This window comes from Leucoraja erinacea, chromosome 8, assembly GCF_028641065.1.
Source record: "Leucoraja erinacea ecotype New England chromosome 8, Leri_hhj_1, whole genome shotgun sequence".
NCBI lineage: Eukaryota > Metazoa > Chordata > Chondrichthyes > Rajiformes > Rajidae > Leucoraja > Leucoraja erinaceus.
In genome coordinates this window covers 12,510,198-12,532,170 of record NC_073384.1, presented here as the reverse complement: position 1 = coordinate 12,532,170, position 21,973 = coordinate 12,510,198, and the positions used below count along the sequence as shown (strand labels likewise).

At 39.4% G+C, this 21,973-nt stretch overlaps 1 protein-coding gene across 4 annotated transcripts in view; it reads right to left on the bottom strand.

The window, feature by feature from the left end:
* Positions 1-831: 831 nt before the first annotated feature.
* ralgapa2 (Ral GTPase activating protein catalytic subunit alpha 2) overlaps positions 832-21,973 on the bottom strand; it is a 328,019-nt gene continuing 306,877 nt past the window's right edge. For all 4 annotated transcript variants that reach the window (XM_055638986.1, XM_055638985.1, XM_055638987.1 and 1 more), the window contains one exon: positions 832-2,689. The gene's annotated coding sequence lies outside the window, so the exon portion shown is untranslated. The remainder of the gene's footprint in view (positions 2,690-21,973) is intronic.

Here is a 21,973-nt window from a genome sequence, read left to right as displayed (position 1 = left end):
ACATGCAAACTAGGAAATATCTTCAAAACTGGGTGCACATCTTTAATGTTGCTTTACATTATAAAGTTACAGAATTTTAAAGAAACATTTGTAAAAACGCTGCAGAGTAGGTTCCTATTGAGAAATATTCTTTAAAAATAGTTGTTGACCAAGTAAACAGATAAAACAGAGTTGGGCTTACGACTAATTATTTACAAATGATGTGCGATAGAAGGTACAATCTTAGCTGTAACTTGGTAAGTAAGGGGGTCACGTGAAGCATGAATTACTATAACACTGCAAGACTGCATCTCAGATTCATGCACCAAATGCCAAGTAATGATCATCGGAGGCTCCCGCTGGTTTCTTTAAAATAAGCACAATAATTGACAAAAAGCCAACAGCAAGATGAAACATTTGAATCATAACTTACAAACGCTGCTTTTCTTATATTCCGCTTATCAAATATTTCTCCATATTTACATATATAATAAAAATAAAGCATCGTACAAAGCATCTGACAACCAAAGAGCACACATTCACTTGACCGGTACACAAAGTATAAGTGCAATAGGAAACAGTACTGCCATATAATTAAAGATGAACGCCAAAGGAGCATCCCTTCAGAACATTAACGTTGTCATTGCAAAACAAAACATTAGTAGACATCGACTGAATTTGGAAAATCAAATTAAATCCTTACATATCTTCTGTTTAGAGTATTCAAACAAAACATAATCTGAGTTATAAATAGTCCAGGTAACCCATATGTCAATTGCTGATTGAAGCATACAGGAAGACAAAGATTTTCAGGAGTATGATATAAAATGAAATGAGCTGTACACGCACATATAGACATAATTTTAATGGAGTTACTATTCTATTTGTCATCATTTTTAAGATACAAGAAGTGACAGGTAATCCTTATTCAAAAAGCTACCAAATTAGGCATCTAAACATACAGTGATTTGCCTGTGTTCTCTTGCTGTTTAGCGGCTTAATGAAAACAAACATCAGTTATTAGGTTCTGTAATTCAGTGCTTCAGAACTGCGTGGTGAAGGTTATTTGGGCGGCGAAGACCCTTAACAACCTGATGGATGTTTATTCAAAAATTTTCAGAAATAGGCCATTCAACAATGATTTCCATAAAGCAGCACCTTTGGAAGTATTATATTGTCTGCAGCCATATTATTTTCTGAAAAGACAACTAAATGTCAGGCAAGCAAACAAGGCAAAAACTGCACAAAAAGATTGGAACAAGAAAATGTAACTCTTTTGTTGCACTTTAAAAAATAAATGTATTTATGTATAGTTTTTGCTTGGATATGATTGACATGAGGCACTCAGTTAAGAGTTTCAGGTTAAAGGTTTGTTAGAATTGCAAATAAACCTTTGTCCAGTAATGCACCATACTATAAATAAGCTACCGATGGTATGATTTAATATCCAAATTAGCTCAATTTCTTGTTTTGTATCATCCTCCTGGTGTATTTTGTGCTTATAATTTGTAAAGAGCAAATAGTTTAAAGTCAACATATAAACTTAGGTATAAATCTGAACTTTATTCTTTCTTTGATGTTGGTGTTACAAGAAACAAGATAAAATGAATTGAGAAAAGATTTTTGCTTCGTTTGTACACGGACACTTAAATTCAATGCAAATAGTCAAATACAGTGAGACCAAGTGATGTGCGCATGCAAGTGACCAGTCCACTGCTTCACTTAATGTTCCAGTCCTCAGCAGCAGAGCTTCTCTTAACTTCCAATTCACTTTCCTGTACTTGGTTATTGCAGCAGTCACATTTTAGGAAATGAATAAAAAGGAATGCAAGAAAGGAGGCAGATAATGGATAGAGGGCAGGTAGGTAATACTTAGCCAAAAGAGGTGCTATGGTAAACATCCTTATATGCACATATTGCACAGCACAAATTTAATACCAGGAAATTACATCTGTCTTTTAATATCCTGTTAAGCTTCCTAGTAACAATTACGTACAAGTCTACCATTGAGGAATTAACTCCCTTTCCCAAAAGTGGTATAATATCAATTAGAAACACTGAAGGGCCAAGATTTTAATATATTTTGGAGTGTTTGGTATTGATATATCCGAGCGCCACAACCATACAGGTATGCTGAATCTATTTTCAGTCTCTTTGAGTTGCCCTAATTATAATACCAGATTGTGTTGGACTCTATGAGTATGCTTGTTATCACATAGTCTTTTCATGTAGCCAGCAATGACTGTACATGGCAAGTGATACGATAATGTGATATGTTAATATTATTATAGCATGGGCATGACATTAATCCCATGAGAGGCAGAGAGACTGACATGTCACTCTTCTAACACAACAACTTAATATTATTGGCGTATTATCTGGGAATCCAATGACAACCGAGGCTGTAGAAACTGCACTGGTTTCTCTGGTTCAATTTGATATCAAAGAAAGAAAGCAGGTTCAAATCATATCTAAAATGAATGTCATTCTCAGCACTGTAAAATGGTAGAAAAATGAAGAGGTGGAAAAGCAAGTCTCAGCTTGCAACTTGTCACTGCAAAATTCCTCAGTTTGAATGGTTATTAGGTGAACTGGCAGAACAGCAAGATTCCCCAGTGACTCCGTTTTGTGTGGTGTGTGGCAGTGTTGGGGGCAGGTGATCTGCTGGTCCAGTTCCCACATCAGTGCTTTGACTTCCATCAGAAATAACCTGGAAAATGGCACAAAATCAGGAATTAGTTTGTTGGTTCAATTTTAAAGAATGTGACGAGGCTAGAATTTCTATTCTAGGGCAAAATCAGAAATGTTCATCTAAAATGTAGTTGGAATTGTCCTTGACTTGCTCTTTTCATACCTATCATTCCTGTTCTTTGTACTTCCTCATACCTTCAGTTTCCCTCTCCCCTGACTCTCAGCGGAAGAAAGGTTCTGACCCAAAACATCACCCATACCTTTTCTCTAGAGATGCTGCCTGACCCGCTGAGTTACTCCAGCATTTTTGTCTATCTAGAATTGCACTGGATGGATTAGAGTCAGTAAAACTAATTTACACATATCAAATCTTCTCCTGCTCCTATAAAGAATAGTTTCTGTGCATACTTACCCCTTGATAGATTTAACCTGGAGCAACTTCGTTAATACAAATGAAAAATAATTATCACTAAAGCCAAACATTTTCAGTAATAATGCCCTGTCCTGCCTTTGGGATGAATGCAGTTTACATGAGCAAATGAGCAAAAAGTATACTGACTCAATGAATAGTCGTACCAATGCACACAGGTCAGTTACTTAATAAATTAAATATTTTTAGATCTAAAAACCTCTGTGCCACAAAGTCGAGAGGTCTAATTATGGCCTAAATGCTTTGCCAGCCTTATGAATGGACTTTATTTTGGTGAACCGTATCTTGAAACAACGTAAATCTGTGAAATCGAGTGATTTTGAAAAACTCAGTTTCTTTTAAAATCCTCTGATTTTTTCGCTCCAGTTCAACTGGATTGTGGTGGTATTCCAAGTAGAAACCTGACTCCTGGTTCATCCCATAACAAAATGCAGGGGCAAAACTAACACAGACATCTGTGTCTTTGAGACTGTTACTCTTAGAAATGGGTGAGATTAATATCACCAAACACACATATCTAGGTTTATGTGAAGTACCGGAGGAAAAAAAATGTTTTTTGATCAGTTTTTCTGTGAACTGCTAAATGGCCAAACGCAGACCGCGCGGGGTCAGCAAAAATGTGGTATCTTGGTCGGCATGGGCAAGTTGGGCCTATTTCTGTGTTGTATGACTGGCTTAAAAAGGTACGTACCCAGTGGATTGGATCAAATGGATTTTAACCATTTTTGTTCAGGTAATATAAAACTTTGATGAACATTTTGTTCATGGCAGTTAAAGAATATCAGTATTAACTCTAATCTGAATAATGTGGTAGATTTTGGGCCAAATAAGCTATACATCTTAATGGTAACAAGGATTTCACAGATTATTTAATGAGAAATGTATTTATTGGGATATTCTACATCAATGTATTTGTAATAAGCCAAATTAACAAATATTTTGGAGATGTTCCAAATGCTTTTAGGGTGTCGCTATTTAGATTAAAATAATGATTTCAAATATTTCCAAAAAAAGGAGATTCTAAATTAGTATGGACTAACATTGTATTTTAAATACTAGAATCTAAAGATCAAACTGGCCCCTTATATTTAAGCACAATATCTGTCGTTGAATGCATCTGCTGTAAGATTAAATAAATGATATCATAGAAACACTGAAAAATAGGTGCAGGAGTAGGCCATTTGGCCATTCGAGCCAGCACTGCCATTCAATATGATCATGGCTGATCATCTAAAATCAGTACCCATGTTCCTGCTTTTTCCCCCATAACCCTTGATTCCTTTAACCCTAAGAGTTAAATCTAACTCACTCTTGAAAGCACCCAGTGAATTAGCCTCTACTACCTTCCGTGGCAGAGAATTCCACAGATTCTCATCCTGAATACAACCAAGACCAAAGAGATGGTTGTTAACTTCGGCAGGTCCAAGCTCCCGCTTCAGGCGGTCAACACCGGACATTGAGGTGGTGTAGACATATAAATATCTGGGAGTGCACCTTGATAACAAACTGGACTGGTCTGTCAACACTGATGCCCTCGACAAAAAAGAACAGAGCAGACTCTTTTTCCTCAGAAGGCTCAGATCCTTCAATGTGCGCGATGATATGCTGTACATGTTTTACAATACTGTGGTTGCAAGTGTCATTTTTTACGCCGTTATATGATGGGGCAACAACATCAGTGCTAAAAACAGCAAGATGTTGGACAAGCTGGTAAAACGAGCTAGCTCAGTGCTGGGGGGGGGGGGAGAGTGGACTCTGTGGTGGATGTGCTTGAGAGGCGTATGAGGTGCAAGTTGCAGTTCATCCTCGACAACTCCGGGCACCCCCTCCATGTAATTCTGGAGGGTCAAAAGAGCACTCAGAACAACAACCGGCTCCTCTCCCAGCGCTGTAGAACGGAGCAGTTCAGGAGATCTTTCACCCCTGCAGACATTAGATTTTATAATACTGACCGCTAAGCTGTATGGGGATGCTTTTGCATTTTTAATAGTTAATTAGTGGGTCATTTTAAGTATTTATTGCTTTCAGGTATTGTCCATATTGTATTTTATGTATTTTTTTGTCTGCTTTCATTCTGAATGTGTGGGTTTGTTGGTTGTTGGCTTCTGGACATCTGAATTTCCCTGAGGGGATCAATAAAATATTTATTATTTTTATTATTATTATTAGATTCACAACTCTCTGGGTGAAGAAGTTTTTCCTCATTTCGGTCCTAAATGGCATACCCCTTATACTTAAAATTGTGACCCTGGGCTCTGTTAATATTGAACAAATTAAAGACACAATAAAATGGAGGATCCCTGCATTCGTCAGAATTGCTTAACCTTTGTCAGTGGAAATCTACAGGCTGTGGATGGCGCCGTCTGAGCATCAGATTGATATGTAAGGGTGAAAAATCCAGGTGTTCTCATTTCCCCTTAATTGATAAAATGTATTAAAACTCTGCAAACAAACTTAATTGTATTAATGTAATTGGATTACTGCAACAACATTGTAAATATTGTTGCGAGACAGTTACCCTGTTGTTTGTTGATTGGCTAAAATGTTCCAGGGTAAATGTTGCATTATTCTGTTAAGTTAGCTTCCTTCCAGAAGCTTCTCCTGCAGAAATGTATGGGAGATTCTGTTATTGGTTTGGGGAACTGTCAATAATGTACTGATGTAATTAATATGTTTGATTGGATTGTAAAGAGACAACCCCTATGTAGTTCGGCCCCTCAAGGTTCGTAGATTTATAAAAGGTGTCTCCATCCAAAGTCGAACTTCTGGAAGTGCGCTTGGGACTGCATGACCTTTTGGAGTATTTCTGCTTGCACAAGGCTGAAGGGCTTGGCCAGACAGATGCAAGGATCAAACCCGCAGTTGTTTAGGTATCGTATAGGGGAATTTGTTGTTCAATCAAAAAATAAAGATTAGTTGTTCCAGTGCTTGACTCAGTGGTTTTTGACTGAACTAGACTGAGGGAGGGGGTAAGCTTGAGAAAGCGTATTTACAGCTCTGCCACCCCCCCCAAATTAGTCATGCATCACAGTTTGATACTACACACAAACAGCAAAAAGGTTCACAAGCTAAACAGGCCAATAGTTTGCAGAAACACCAAGAGACACAGTGATGAAATGAGTAGGAAGGAACTCGTCTTAAGAAGCGTCTCGACCCGAAACGTCACCCAATCCTTCTCTCTGGAGATGCTGCCTGTCCCCATTGAGTTACTCCAGCATTTTGTGTCTAACTTATAACCATATAACAATATAACAATTACAGCACGGAAACAGGCCATCTCGGCCCTACAAGTCCGTGCCGAACAATTATTTTCCCTTAGTCCCACCTGCCTGCACTCATACCATAACTCTCCATTCCCTTCTCATCCATATGCCTATCTAATTTATTTTCACCATCTTCAGTGGTGAAATTCAGCAGTTTACAGATAATAATCATACCCCAATGTTGTATTGCATTTTTAGTCCTTCCAAATAACATTAATTTGAAATATTTCTGCTTCATTCAATTCTGTCTGTCAACTGCCTCCATTTGAATATATTCTTTCAGATCATTGTGTAATCAATCGAATCTTTCAACTATCGTGAATTCAACATTTGTGGTTCATGTTGAGTCCGAGTGTAAATTATATTGTAATAATAATGTTGTTTTAGCATCCCTAACATTCTTTCATAATTGGGTAATAGTTTGTTTCATTCCATTAGTAGTCTTAAAAGACACATATTGCCCTTTGGCTGGTAAATGGGTCACGCATTGCAATAATCTGGATTTGGGGCTGGGCGAGAGGAAAGAATAGGGTGTCATAAGTGATTGGAATTGAATTCGCCCATTCAGCCCATCAAGTTTACTCTGCCATTCAATCATGGCTGATCTATCTCTCCCTTCTAACCCCATTCTCCTGCCTTCTCCCCATTACCTCTGACACCTGTACTAGTCAAGAATCTTTCCATCTCTGCCTTAAACATACCCACTGAGTAGGTGTGGAGTGAATAGGGAAAGAAGAAGACACTCAAATATGTTTCACCATTCAATAAGATTAGAGTTGATCTGTGATCCTATTATATGTATCGTATATGTGAGAAATATCAATAGTTTTCAAATACGGTGAACCCTTGTTTTAACGGAAACCCATTAGAATGGAAGGTATACACAAAATGCTGGAGTACCTCAGCGGGTGAGGCAGCATCTCTGGAGAGAAGGAATGGCTGATGTTTCGGGTCGAGACCCTTTTCAGGCTGATGTTAGGGGAGGGGGCGGGACAAAGATAGAATGTAGGCTGAGACTGTAAGACTAGTGGGAGAACTGGGAAGGGGATGGAGAGAGAAAGCAAGGGCCATCTTCTTCTTCTTCTTGCGTATGGCGTGCACAGCCTAAAGTTGTAGGACAACTTGTTCTATTTGATCTTACTTGATTGTGCTCGCAAGGGCTATCTGAAGTTAGAGAAGTCAATGTCATACCGCTGAGGTGTACACTACCCAAGCGAAATATGAGGTGCTGTTCCTCCAATTTGCGCTGGGCCTCACTCTGACAAAGGAGGAGGCCCAGGACAGAAAGGTCGGATTGAGAACGGGAGGGGGAGTTGAAGTGCTGAGCCACCGGGAGATCAGGTAGGTTACGATGGACTGAGCAGAGGTGTTCAGCGAAAAGATCGCCGAGCCTGTGCTTGGTCTCGCCAATGTAGAGAAGTTGACACCTGGAACAGCGGATACAGTAGGGGGAGTGAAGTTGGAGGAGGTGCAAGTGAACCTCTGCCTCACCTGGACAGTCTGTTGAAGTTCTTGGATGGAGCCGAGGGGGGAGGTAAAGGGACAGATGTTGCATCTCCTACGGTTGCAGGGGAAAGTACCTGGGGAGGGGGTGGTTTGGGTGGGAAGGGATGAGTTAACCAGGGAGTTGCGGAGGGAACAGTCTCTGAGGAAAGCAGAAAGCGGTGGAGATGGGAAGATGTGGCCTGTAGTGGGATCCCGTTGGAGGTGGCAAAAATGTTGGAGGATTATATGCTGTATGCGACGGCTGATGGGGTGAAAGGTGAGGACAAGGGGGACTCTGTCCTTGTTATGAATGGGAGGGAGGGGGAATAAGAGCAGAGCCGTGGGATATCGAAGGGACCCCAGTGAGAGCCTCATCTATAATGGAAGAGGGGAACCCACGTACATACAATGATAATACAGTGCTTGGTTAAAGCAGACAATCGGCAATAACGGACACCATTTCCTCTCCTATGGTCCATTATAACGAGGGTTTACTCCAGATAGTCGTTAAGACATTTTTTGTGGTACTGTGTATAAGCATATCAGCTAATGCAACCCATTGGAAGGATCTCATCCCGAAACGTCACCTATTCTTTTTCTTCAGAGATGCTGCCTGACCTGCTGAGTTAATCCAACATTTTGTGTCTATCTTCACATTAAAGTGTAATGTAAGAAAATGAAACCAACAATGAAATGACAGCCTAAACAGCCTTTTCCAGCCCCTCTATAAAATAGCAGTTTGATGAACTTCCGCTCATGTGTTGTCTGTAGTCCACTTTAAATAGTTAGAATGTACCAATGAAACTAATAGAACCATGCTCTATAATGCACCAACTAGTTTGAACAGGACGATCAATGAAAATTAAACATGCAAAGGCAACACAAGCAGTTATCAGATATCTGTTACAGGATAACCATGCATTGATTTTATTCCTTGTGTACATGGTCAGACGACAAATGAAATCCTAGTCCTTAAACTCAAGAGGCAATACTGATGAACATACCTCTCTCCATGTTTCAAGTTGGCAACAGAAATGAACTATTTATGAAGTAATCTGTCAATACACTGGCTTGCAAACACCTAGCATTAAGGTTTTATTCCTTTATAATCTCAGATCAGAAAAGTGATATTAAGATTTGGGTTCAGTAGAAATGCAGTTTTATTTGCTCGCTAGCATGGTGGGCCACATATATTTGCTGAAAAATGGTTTAGACATATTGTTGGGCACAGCATGGCCTCCAAACCCAAGTCCAACAGTTTTTGTTAAAAGTTCAGGGTGGCACAGTCGTGCAGCGGTAGAGTTGCTGCCTTAGAGCACCGGAAATCCGGGATTGATTCCGAATACGGGTACTGTCTGTACAGAGTTTGCGCGTTTTCCTGTGACCACGTGGTTTTTCTCCAGGCGCTCCGGTTTCCTCTCGCATTCCAAATACATGCAGGTTTGTAGGCTAATTGGCTTCTGTAAATTGTCCCCAGTGTGTAGGATAGAACTACTATAAAGGTGATCATTGGTCAACACTGACTTGTTGGACCACGCTGAATCTCTAAACTAAACCTCTGCTGCTCTAATACATACCGATCTTTAATGTTTGGTATGTAAGAGATTTGTACATGCCTTCTCTTTGCCTTCCACCATCATCTCATTGTCATTTAATCCTTCTTTAGACTCAGTGTCTTACAGCATGGAAAGAGGCCCTTCGGCCCAACTTGCCCTCACCTGCCAACATGTCCTATCTACACTAGTCCCCCCCCTACTTGCCTTTGGGCCTCTAAACCTATCCTATCAGATTCCTATTAAATCTTTCCTCCCTCACCTTAAACCCATGCCCTCTGGTTCTTGATTCTCGACCTCTATTCAAGATTGTATCTACCCGATCTATTCCTCTCATGATTTTGTACATCTCTATAAGATCACCTTTCATCCTCCTGCACTCCAAGGAATAGAGTCCTAGCCTGCTTTCTACTCAATTGCAGAACAATCTCAAAGATGTTTAATTTATTTTATTTTCATCCTCTCTACATTTTAAACTTTGCCCAGTTTTGATCTTCCTAATCTGAAACTTTGGCTGCCTTTCCTTCTTTGATGCTGCCTGATTTGCTGAACATTTTCAGCATTTTCCCTTTTTAAAGGAAGTCTGACAGGTGTCGTAAATTGTTATTTTACAAAGTATCTGATAACCAATGATGAAAGAAAATGTTATGTGATTTCAATAAAGTTCACCTGCCAAATAAACTGTGTTCCTCTAATTTTTATATTTTGCACATATCACATTTTAATTGTTTATAAATTGGCAACCTTTATTTGACTCAGCCACATGGGTTTATATTCCAAAGGTACAGAGTTTGTACACTCTCCCTGAGACTGGGAGGGTTTCCTCTGGGTGCTCCAGTTTACTCCCACACTCCAAAGATGTACAGGTTTGTAGGTTAAAATTGAAAATTGTCCCCAAGGTGTAGGAGGTATCTCTAAATCTGAGGAAAGACATTCTTGCCATAGAGGGAGTACAGAGAAGGTTCACCAGACTGATTCCTGGGATGTCAGGACTTCCATTGAAGAAAGACTGGATAGACTTGGCTTGTACTCGCTAGAATTTAGAAGATTGAGGGGGGGTCTTATAGAAACTTACAAAATTCTTAAGGGGTTGGACAGGCTAGATGCAGGAAGATTGTTCCCGATGTTGGGGATGTCCAGGACAAGAGGTCACAGTTTAAGGATAAAGGGGAAATCTTTTAGGACCGAGATGAGAAAAACATTTTTCACACAGTGGTGAATCTCTAGAATTCTTTGCCACAGAAGGAAGTTGAGGCCTCTCCAAGACAGACGTGAAGCTCACCGTTTGACCGTTTTTTTTACAAAATGTTAAATGGTCAGCTCGACATAGACAACAAGACCTACACCAAACCCAAACCAATTAGGAGCAGACGAGGGCATTCGATCCAATTTGTGATCCCAGCTACAAAGACAGATGTATACAGCAATTCGTTCTTCCCCAGCACAATTAAAGCATGGAATAATCTCACCCAACTATAGTTACCCAACCAGATGCAACTAAATTTAAAGTAGCTCTTTCTTCCCAATAACCCTTTCTGGCTTAAGCCCTCCCTTCACCACCTCCAGTTTAAATTCCATTTGGAATATTTTGGAGGACAAAGAAACCAAGAACCAAGAACCAAGTTCCTTTGCTATATTTAGTAGGGAGTTAGATGTGGCCCTTTGGGCTAAAGGGATCAGGGGGTATGGAGAGAAGGCAGGTACAGGAAGCTGAGTTGGATGATCAGCTATCATCATATTGAATGGCGGTGCAGGCTCAATGGGCCGAATGGCCTACCTCTGCACCTATTTTTTATGTTTCTATGATAGTGTTAGTGTACAGGGTGTCGTGGGTTGCCGCGGACTTGATGGGTCGAGGGACTGTTTCCGTACTGTATCTCTAAAGTAAAGTAAATCAATGATTTGCTCATTCAATATTGACAATCAGGATTCGCCTTGTCTGTGAAAAAGCAGAAAGTTGCCAAAGATTTATATAAAAATAGTGAATTACAAATACAAATCTTGCAATGTCTTATGAAACATCAATCGAATTCACCTTCCACAAACTTTGAACAGATGGTATCTTGACAGTTATACTTTAGACATTTTCTACTAGACAACAAATCAAGGAAATCAAAAAACACATGACAATTGGATAAGTATTATGAGATTTAAATTTTTGAAACAAATACTTTTTCTATTTTGACACAAACATACAAACTTAGAAAAAAAAACTTTAGCTGTGATGCAGTGCTGCAGTCTCCAGTCAGTGGGAATTCCAAGAGAATTCACAGTGCAGACACAATACACTAGATAACATTCATCATGAAAAAAACACTGCTGGAAAAATAGAACTGAAAGAACATTAATCAGTGATATTAATGATCCAAATCCTTCATACAACTGCCTTTCTGCATAATAACAAACAAAACATTTATACAAGACAATCCTTTTTAACCTATCTAAATTCTAGGTAGTCGGTCTGACAGGAAAGACAGCACCTGCCTTTCCCTCATGTTGAAACAGTCTGCAAAATAATAAATGCATAATTACCCACTGGGTTGAAGGTTGCGATAAGATAATGGTCATTGCCGCATTTTATTAGCCTGCTGCTTTACTGTACATTTTTGATTGCCTTAAATATGACCCAACTGTTGTCTGTTTCCAAGAAGCATCAAATAAAAAAAGACCCTTCCACGTTCAGTATCGTGCTACACTGTGCTTTGAGTGAATTTATCTGAGCGGATTCCAGATCCTGCTGTAAATATGCTTCTCTTACATTTTCTGTCTCATCTAAAACTTGGGTAATGGATGGGATAACGCAAGGATCAGTGGGAAGAGTTGGTGGGCGATAATTTTGTGCAGTGCTAATTCATTAACCCTCGCTTACGGTGCTATAAATAAAAAAGGCCCATTGCATCGGCTGTGGATTCAACAGTTCAATGTTTACATTCTCTCTCGTGCTCCTTTAAGTTGAAGGAAAGCTTGGCAGAAGAGAATTTTCATTTGGCCCACTGCCAAAGTAGCCCAAACCAAAGCCTGAGTCAAGCCTTGTACCAGCCATTAGGCCAACAATTTCCATGGGAATCTTCAACCACAAATTGTAACTTATGCTGTTCTTAGACTGGATGGTCAGCCAGTCTAGAAGTTAGGTTCTTCCCTCGGGCAGCTTGATAGGCACATTTAATCTCAAGAATCACAACTGCCTTATTTAATTCATCCAGACCAGTTGGTCAGCCATGATCTCCCATCAACTTGGTTATAGAAGCAAACCTTCTTTCTTAGATGCAAACCATCATTCCTCAACCTTCAATCATCTCAAACCTGCCTAATTTTGAACCAATTGTTTGGCAGGCCAAAGGTCCTCCACTTTCCTTTGTCCTTAGGACCTGGCTTAATTAACACGTATCTTGAATAAAATCACCTTCATACTTGGATACTATTTAATCGACACCAATTCTTCATCACAGATTGCTTCAATTATCATGTGTCCTGGATTGCAATAATAGCCTTTGGGTCTTGTACTTGATATATAGATAATATATAGATATAGATATAGATATATATATATATAGATATAGATATATAGATATAGATATATATATATATATATATATATATAGATATATATACATAGGTATATATATATAGCAGAGAATGGGGTTGAGAGGGAAAGATAGATCAGCCATGATTGCAAATAAATTATTTGCATATATTTGTCATCCCCCTGGAAGTATTTTCTCATTCCACTTTTCTTGTTTAAATTCATAGGTTATGTGAGCAGAATTATTCCATTCAACCCATCAAGTCTACTCCGCAATCATGGCTGATCTATCTTTCCCGCTGAACTCCATTCTCCTGCCCTCTCCCCGTAACCTCTGACACAAGAATCTATGAATCTCTGCCTTAAAAATATCCATGGACTTGGTCTCCAAATTCAAGATTCACCACCCTCTTTAGTCAAAGAAATTCCTCCTCATCTCATTTCTAAAGGTATGTCCTTTTATTCTGAGGCTATGGCCTATGATCCTAGACTCCCACTAGTGGAAACATCCTCTCCACATCCACTCTATCCAGACCATTCACTATTCTACTACACTGCCTCATCTCTTACTATAACTGCCTCTCTTTTCCACAATTATCCAAGTCTTTATTCTTGATCACTAACCACTGCTCATTCTTGCTTATGCTTACACTCTCACTCTCCCTGTGCTTCTCTTTTGCTCGTTCACATAAGTTATTTTACTTCACTTTTTCGGCTGTTGGAGAGCCTTCAGCCTGTTTCATCCACACATCAGAAATCGCTGCCTGAGGCACTCCACCTGGCCGGCCCTCTCCTTTCTTTTGGAGCGTCCCGATCTGCTCCCTTTATTAGTCAGCACTCATTCTTCACTGTTTTTTTTTGTCTTGAAAGCACGGCATAAATGTTAGACAGTAAAAAAAGTTTCGTAGGAGACAATACAAAGTAAATGCATTTATATTTTCATTCAAATATGCTGTGCGATTAGAATAATTTTATGGAAAATGTTGTTACTTTTGCTAACTACCATCTGCAGATGTAAAACATGGAACATGTACTTTCTCTATTGTAGCAAGCAAGTTCTGAACCAGATGATTAGCAGGTGCTGCAACGACATATAAATGCCTCTATTATCTTGTTGTTTGACATCCTGTAGAAAGCATTTTAATTGGAACACGCAGATACTTGCTCATCAAGTTTGCATACGATTGTGCAAATTTGTTCACTTGGTTGAAAGACATTTCCGCAGCAGCTCAGTGAATAATAGCAACGATGGACAATGCAATTTAATTCAGAGAAAAGATTAAAAAAACAGCTGCAGTACTGTACACCTTAACTGCTCTCAGGGCACACAGAGAATACAACTTTTTGACACTGAATTTCTATTTCCAGAGTGCATTATCCAAGTGAAACATAAGGCACAGAAGAGAATACTCTCTCCAGTACATTCACCCATATGCAAAGAGTTTTGTTTTGATCTGTAATGCTGATTGGTTATCAGTGCAGAAGTATGAGCTGGCCGCAGACTTCTACTTTCGGCCTGTTAGGTCCTGTATTTACTGAAGTGGCAGATGGTCGAGCAACTCAAAATCACCCCCACCAGGCAAGCACGAGCAACTTCCATGCAAGATCTTTCACAACAAAGAGACTGATTGCACTTAAAAGTAATGTGACACACAGAGGCAAGCGTACAGTGCCCTCCATAATGTTTGAGACAAAGACCCATCATTTATTTATTTGCCTCTGTACTCCACAATTTCAGATTTGTAATAGAAAAAAAATCACATGTGGTAAAAGTGCATATTGTCATATTTTATTAAAGGCCATTTTTATACATTTTGGTTTCGCCATGTAGAAATTAAAGCTGTGTTTATGCATAGTCACCCCATTTCTGGGCACCATAATGTTTGGGACACATGGCTTCACAGGCATTTGTAATTGCTCAGGTGTGTTTAATTGCCTCCTTAGTACAGGTATAAGAGAGCTCTCAGCTCGATGGCTGCTGAAAGTACTGTCTCACATATTGATGATACAACTGCTGATGGTAGTAGCATAATGAATTCTGAAGTGTATAGACACGTCCTACCTGCTCAAGTTCAAACAAATGCCTCAAAACTCATTGGCCGGCGGTTCATTCTACATCAAGACAATGATCCCAAACATACTGCGAAAGCAACAAAGGAGTTTTTCAAAGCTAAAAAATGGTCAATTCTTGAGTGGCCAAGTCAATCACCCGATCTGAACCCAATTGAGCATGCCTTTTATATGCTGAAGAGAAAACTGAAGAGTACTAGCCCCCAAAACAAGCATAAGCTAAAGATGGCTGCAATACAGGCCTGGCAGAGCATCACCAGAGAAGACACCCAGCAACTGGTGATGTCCATGAATCGCAGACTTCGTCATTACATGCAAAGGATATGCAACAAAATACTAAACATGACTACTTTCATTTACATGACATTGTGTGTCCTAAACATTATGGTGCCCTGAAATGGGGGACTATGTATAAACATTGCTGTAATTTCTACATGGTGAAACAAAAATGTATAAAAATGGCCTTTATTAAAATCTGACAATGTGCACTTTAACCACATGTGATTTTTTCTATTACAAATGTCAAATTGTGGAGTACAGGGGCAAATAAATAGACGATGGGTCTTTGTCCCAAACATTACGGAGGGCACTGTATGTGCTGCAGACACACCTAGTTAGGCTTAACCACCCACAACATTCCTTTAGCCTTTTATGCTTGCACATTCCATCAGTCAAACTTCCCTTCTGGCTACTCATGCCATGCAATCAACCTTGAAACACTCTGTGATCCAAAAAAAAACGAGGGACTGTTAGGGCAACAGCTGCCGTATACACGAACGATAACCACAAACTGATAAATGCTTCCTTTCATAAGATATCATAATTCCACCTGCAATCTGACTGGTACAAACTCTAATTATTCAGGCTCTTTATTATGCCACAATCAGACGGCAGGGGTTAGATCAACATTACTTGTTTCCTTTAGGTTGAGCTGAATGACTGTGTATGCATTCATTGGAATTTTTTTACATTTCCTCATATGGCAGATGAGAAAGAGCTTGTCTAAAGAAAAGGCTTTCAATGTGTAATCAGCAACTTGACTAGAAACTAACCAGCTACCACTCTATTTCTCATTAACCCTGTCTACATATAACTTAATTTCCAATTTTAAAAAAATTGAAGAACTGACAGCATTCTTCATCTCCAAGATTGAACCATGAATTACAGCATTTCATTTGAAAAGAGACTGCATAGACTGGGTTTGGTTTCCTTGGAGTAGTGGAAATAGTGCTTAATTGGCGACCCTGTATATTGTCTTAGTGTATTACTGTTATACACTTGTACTGTATATGAGATGCTGATCTAAGATGTCTCCAAGTGCTTATGTATTGTGATACTTGTACTGAACTGTGTACAAAAATCAATTTCACTGCACCTCGGTACAAGTGACAAATAAAAGTACGATACCAGACCAGAGGAGGATAAAGAGTGACCTGACAAGAGGCATTCAAAATTCTGAGGAGAATAGCAGCATTTAGACATATATCTGAATTGCCTGGAGGCTATGACCTTCAGTTTTGACTGTTTTGTTGCTTGAGACAAAGGCTGTGTTTTGAACAGTTCGTGGCTGATGGTCAGAGCCTCAGAGGCTGCATCTGGACTTGAAAATATTCCCAAAGCATGAGAATTATCCATACAAATCGATGTTGGGGCCCCAGCTATTCAGAATCAATATCAATGGCTGAGGGGACGTATCCAACTTCATTGATTATTGCAAAGTCGAGTGGCAGTGAGAGTTGTTAGAAGAATGCAGAAGAACTGACGGAAATAAAGGTTAAGTGAACAGATGAAGACAGGCAGATGGAGTATAATGTGAAAAAATGTGACATTGCCACTTTTAAAGTAGATCTTGAATGGTGATGGATGGAAAAGTGTTCCGCGGGACCCGATCACACCCGGGTACAGTTAGGAAGGGGAATATTTAGTTCAGCTTGTATTGCAAGAAATTTGAGTATAAGACTAGTCAAATCTTAATTTGATTTTTATCAGGCTTTGTTGAGACTGTGCCTTGAATATTACACACAAGACTGGTTTCCTTACTCGAGCAGGAATTGCAATAGAGTGAAAACAACAAAGTTATACCAGTTTGATTCAGTAAACGGTAAGTTTGTTTTACAAGGAGAAATTAAGCAGAAAAGTGCCCCACTCACTGGAGTATGAAAGAATGAGAGGTGACCCCTTTGGAACAGACAGAGTTCTTACAGGGGTTAATAGGCTAGATGCAAAGATAAAGATTTCCCTGTGTGAGATGTTCAAAACCAGAAGTCAGTTATTAAGGACCGTGAAGAAACAAAACCTCTTTACTCAGGGTTAGCGAACCTCTCTATTACAGGGGGATGTGCAGGCTCAGTTGTTCAGTCTGTTCAGTCAGTGATCAATAGATTTCTGACTACAGAGGGAATCAAGGGATTATGGGGCTTAATACAAGAGAGTGGAGCCGAGGTTTAAACACAACCATGATCTTAATGAAGGATGGAAACTTCAGAAAGAAGATGAGGAGGAATTTATTTCGGAAGAGGGTGATGAACCTGTGGAATTCATTGCCACAGACGGATGTGTTGGCCAAATCATTGGGTATTTTTAAAGTACAGATTGACAAATTGTTGAATTAAGAATGTCAAGGGTTATGGGCATGGCAGGGGAATGGGGTTGAGAGGCAAAAATAGATCAGCCATGATTGAATGGCGGAGTAGACACAATGGGCTGAATGGCTTCATTCTGCTCCTCTGCCTATTCAACTTACAGAAGAGATGCGAGGGGCTAAATGGCTGACTCCAGATTCTGGGAGGTAACACAATGTGCTGGAGTAGCTCAGTTGGTCAGATAGCATCTCTGGAGTGAATGGACGTCTATTTCATGTTTTCTTTTTCTTTTAGCACCACTGGCTGATGAGTGGCACAGACCAATCCAATATTTTAGAAAAATGTTGCATGAGTAGATGATTTAATATGTTTAAGTGTAATTAATTATTTTCTGCTACTGTGGATTGATTGTATCAAAATATGTATTATTATAAATTAGGCACAATAGAGTATGACCAAGGATATTAGCAATACAGAGTTTATACTTAACTAGGGTTATCATGCTTAGTGTAAGTCATCACATACAAAAAAATATTATAAACCTTGGTTCTTGATAATAGCCATTAAAAATCCAATACACAACAATTTAGTGGAAATTAGTAGAATGGTTATTTTTTTTGAAAAATGAACTTTGAATGCTAGGTCGTGCATATTGGTAAGAATAACAAAATTCACAATTTTTGGAAAGTATATAAAAGGGATGGCAGAACAAAGAGGTCCAGGAATATGGTTATGTAAATTAATTAAAGTAATATTGATGGTTATGAACATGACTAAACACTGTGATATATGTCTAGAGAATCAAAACAAAAAAGGCAGTTTGTTAAACTCATATGAAACCTTAGCTAAATTAAATTCTGACCACTATGAACAGTTTAATCTCTATTTTGTGAAAAAATACAACGAGGAAGTGCCAAATAGAATTCTAATTACATATCTCCATTGCAGGTGATAGACTTCTGACCGACAAACCCACTGACTCCCATGGCTATCTGGACTACACTTCTTCCCACCCTGCTTCCTGTAAGGACTCCATCCCCTACTCCCAATTCCTCCGTCTACGCCGCATCTGCTCCACGGATGAGGCGTTCCACACCAGGACATCTGAAATGTCCTCATTATTCAGGGAACGGGGGTTCCCCTCCTCCACCATAAATGAGGCTCGCACCAGGGTCTCTTCCATACCCCGCAACACTGCTCTCTCTCCCCATCCCCCCACTCGCAACAAGGGCCGAGTCCCCCTAGTCCTCACCTTTCACCCCACCAGCCGTCACATACAACAAGTAATCCTCCGTCAGTTTCGCCACCTCCAACGTGACCCCACCACTCGCCACATCTTCCCATCTCCCCCCATATCTGCCTTCCTCAAAGACCGCTCCCTCCATAACTCCCTTGTCAATTCTTCCCTTCCCTCTCGTACCACCCCCTCCCCGGGCACTTTCCCTTGCAACCGCAAGAGATGCAACACTTGTCCCTTTACCTCCCCCCTCGACTCCGTTCAAGGACCCAAGCAATCGTTCCAAGTGCGACAGAGGTTTACCTGCATCTCTTCCAACCTCATCTATTGCGTCCGCTGCTCTAGATGTCAGCAGATCTATATCGGTGAGACCAAGCGGAGGTTGGGCGATCGTTTCGCCGAACACCTCCGCTCGGTCCGCAATAACCAAGCTGACCTCCCAATTAAATGCTTTCCTATCACAAAAACAATGACAAACATGCAAATGAATATTCTACAATTCTCAATAAAAATGCATTCTCTTTAAGTGATCCACATATAGTTAACTAATGAGGTTAAGAGTGGTATTAGAAAAAAAAAGGCTTGTAATGTTTCTAGAAAGAGTATCAAACCTGCTAACAGAGAGTTCTAGAAAATACCAAAGCATGATAAGCTTTTCCCACTGAGAGGAGGGAAGATGCAAACAAGGGGACATGACTTGAGAATTAAGGGACAGAAGTTTAGGGGTAACATGAGGGGGAACTTCTTTACTCAGAGAGTGGTGGCTGTGTGGAATGAGCTTCCAGTGAAGGTGGTGGAGGCAGGTTCGTTTTTATCATTTAAAAATAAATTGGATAGTTATATGGACGAGAAAGGAATGGAGGGTTATGGTCTGAGCGCAGGTATATGGGACTAGGGGAGAATACGTGTTCGGCAAGGACTAGAAGGGTCGAGATGGCCTGTTTCCGTGCTGTAATTGTTATATGGTTATATGGTTATATGACCAATAACTTGGCAAAGAAGTAGATGGAAAATTAGACTAGCACGAAATATAATTGTAATACATACATAAGAGCTTTTTACAAATTTATAGCATGGTAAAGAGGAATACATGGGTCCCTTAGAGACAGTGGCAGCAAAAATTACATTGTGAAATGGATTAATATAGAACAAATATTTTTTAGCCCTATCTACAGTAAAATACATAGTAAGTATATTGAAGATAGTAGGGAACTAAACGTCTAATGAGAGTAAGTAACTAAAAGTAATTCTAAAAAGCAAATAGAAAATCTGGGGAAATTAATGGAATTAAATGTTTACAAATCTTTTAGCCAACATCTTTGTGTTTAAAAACGTACGGCCACAGAGATAAGGACATCATTAATAGTGACCTTTTAAAATTCCTTTGATTCTAGAATGGTCTCCGTGGATTTAAATGTAGAAAATGTAATAATGGATTTCAAGAAATGAGGTGGATGGAAAACCACAGACCAGTTAGCCTGTCATCAGTTGTTGGGAATATATTGGAATTCTTTGTTAAGGGCACTAAAAAAAACGATATTATGATTGGATGTGGTTGACATTACTTTAGTAAAGGGAAACCAGATTTCATAAATCCATATTTTATGTAGGGTTGGTAAGAGTGAAAGAAATGGATATATCATATTTGTACTTGCAAAAGGTACCACGCAAATTGCCACTGAATTAAAAAAAAAACTTTTGGTATTGGTTAATACATCAGCATGGATAAAGCGTTGACTGAAGAGGGTAGAAATAACCATATAACAATTACAGCACGGAAACAGGCCATCTCGACCCAAGTCCGTGCCGAACACTTATTTTCCCCTAGTCCCATCTACCTGCACTCAGACCATAACCCTCCACTCCTTTCCCGTCCATATACCTATCCAATTTATTTTTAAATGATAAAATCAAACCTGCCTCCACCATTTCCACTGGCAGCTCATTCCACACAGCTACCACTCTCTGAGTAAAGAAGTTCCCCCTCATGTTACCCCTAAACCTCTGTCCCTTAATTCTCAAGTCATGTCCTCTTGTTTGAATCTTCCCTACTCTCAATGGGAAAAGCTTATCCACGTCAACTCTGTCTATCCCTCTCATCATTTTAAAGACCTCTATCCCCCCTTAACCTTCTGCGCTCCAAATGACAAGCTTTGGTTTGTAGTTACTTCCAGGAATCATAAGGATTTGTAACTTGGGCCTAGATTTTTCTTTCACAATCAATATATATATGCCTTTTATGAAAGTGCAGTTTGTCTACGTTTTCTGATCAAATGCAGCAAGGTGTGAAAGTGAGGTGCAAGGATTGACGCAAAGAGAAAGGGAAAGGTAATGAGTGCACAAAATAGGTAACAGGTGGATGATATAACATAAATGAAAGGTTAAGCAACACATTCACAGGTGATTAACAATTACAGAATGATAAAATGGTTGAAGCATAGATGGTGAACTCTGTTTCCACCAGGGTAAGGAAAGAGCCGCAGTACTTTGCTCGAAAGTCAATTTTTAAACTGTACTTTGCTGTCTTTAGTACTTAGTCTTTTTTCAAAGTTATTTGTCTGTTTGGCAATTATAGCTTAATGTATAAAAGTATTCTTAATTCTAAGTATTTATGTTTTTTTTTAACACATTTAACTTAAATCATAGTGTGTAGAAGGAAATGCAGATGCTGGTTTAAACCAAAGATAAGACACAAAAAGCTGGAGCAACTCAGCGGGACAGGCAGCATCTCTGGAGAGAAAAAATGGGCGACGTTTCGGGTCGTGACCCTTCTTCAGTCTGGACTTCAGACTTCTACAGTCTGAAGAAAGGTCTTGACCCTAAGTGTCAACCATTCCTTCTCTCCAGAGATGCTGCCTGTTCTGCTGAGTTACTCCAGCTTTTTGTGTCTATCTTAACTTAAATCATACATATTTAACATAGATACTAAAAAATGTAAGTACATTATGCAATCACTTTCTTATTCCATTCACTTGATAATTTGGCAGATTTTTCCTCAAGTATTTGATGACTGTTTTTTAAATTCTGCAGACAAATGTTAATTTAAAGCTACATTAAGTGATCAGCTCGACTGTATAAGAATTAAAATAAAAATGAGGTAAAGAGCAGGAATTCTTTAATTGGCAAAATACAGTGGCCTTAAAAATCACTAAATTGTAAA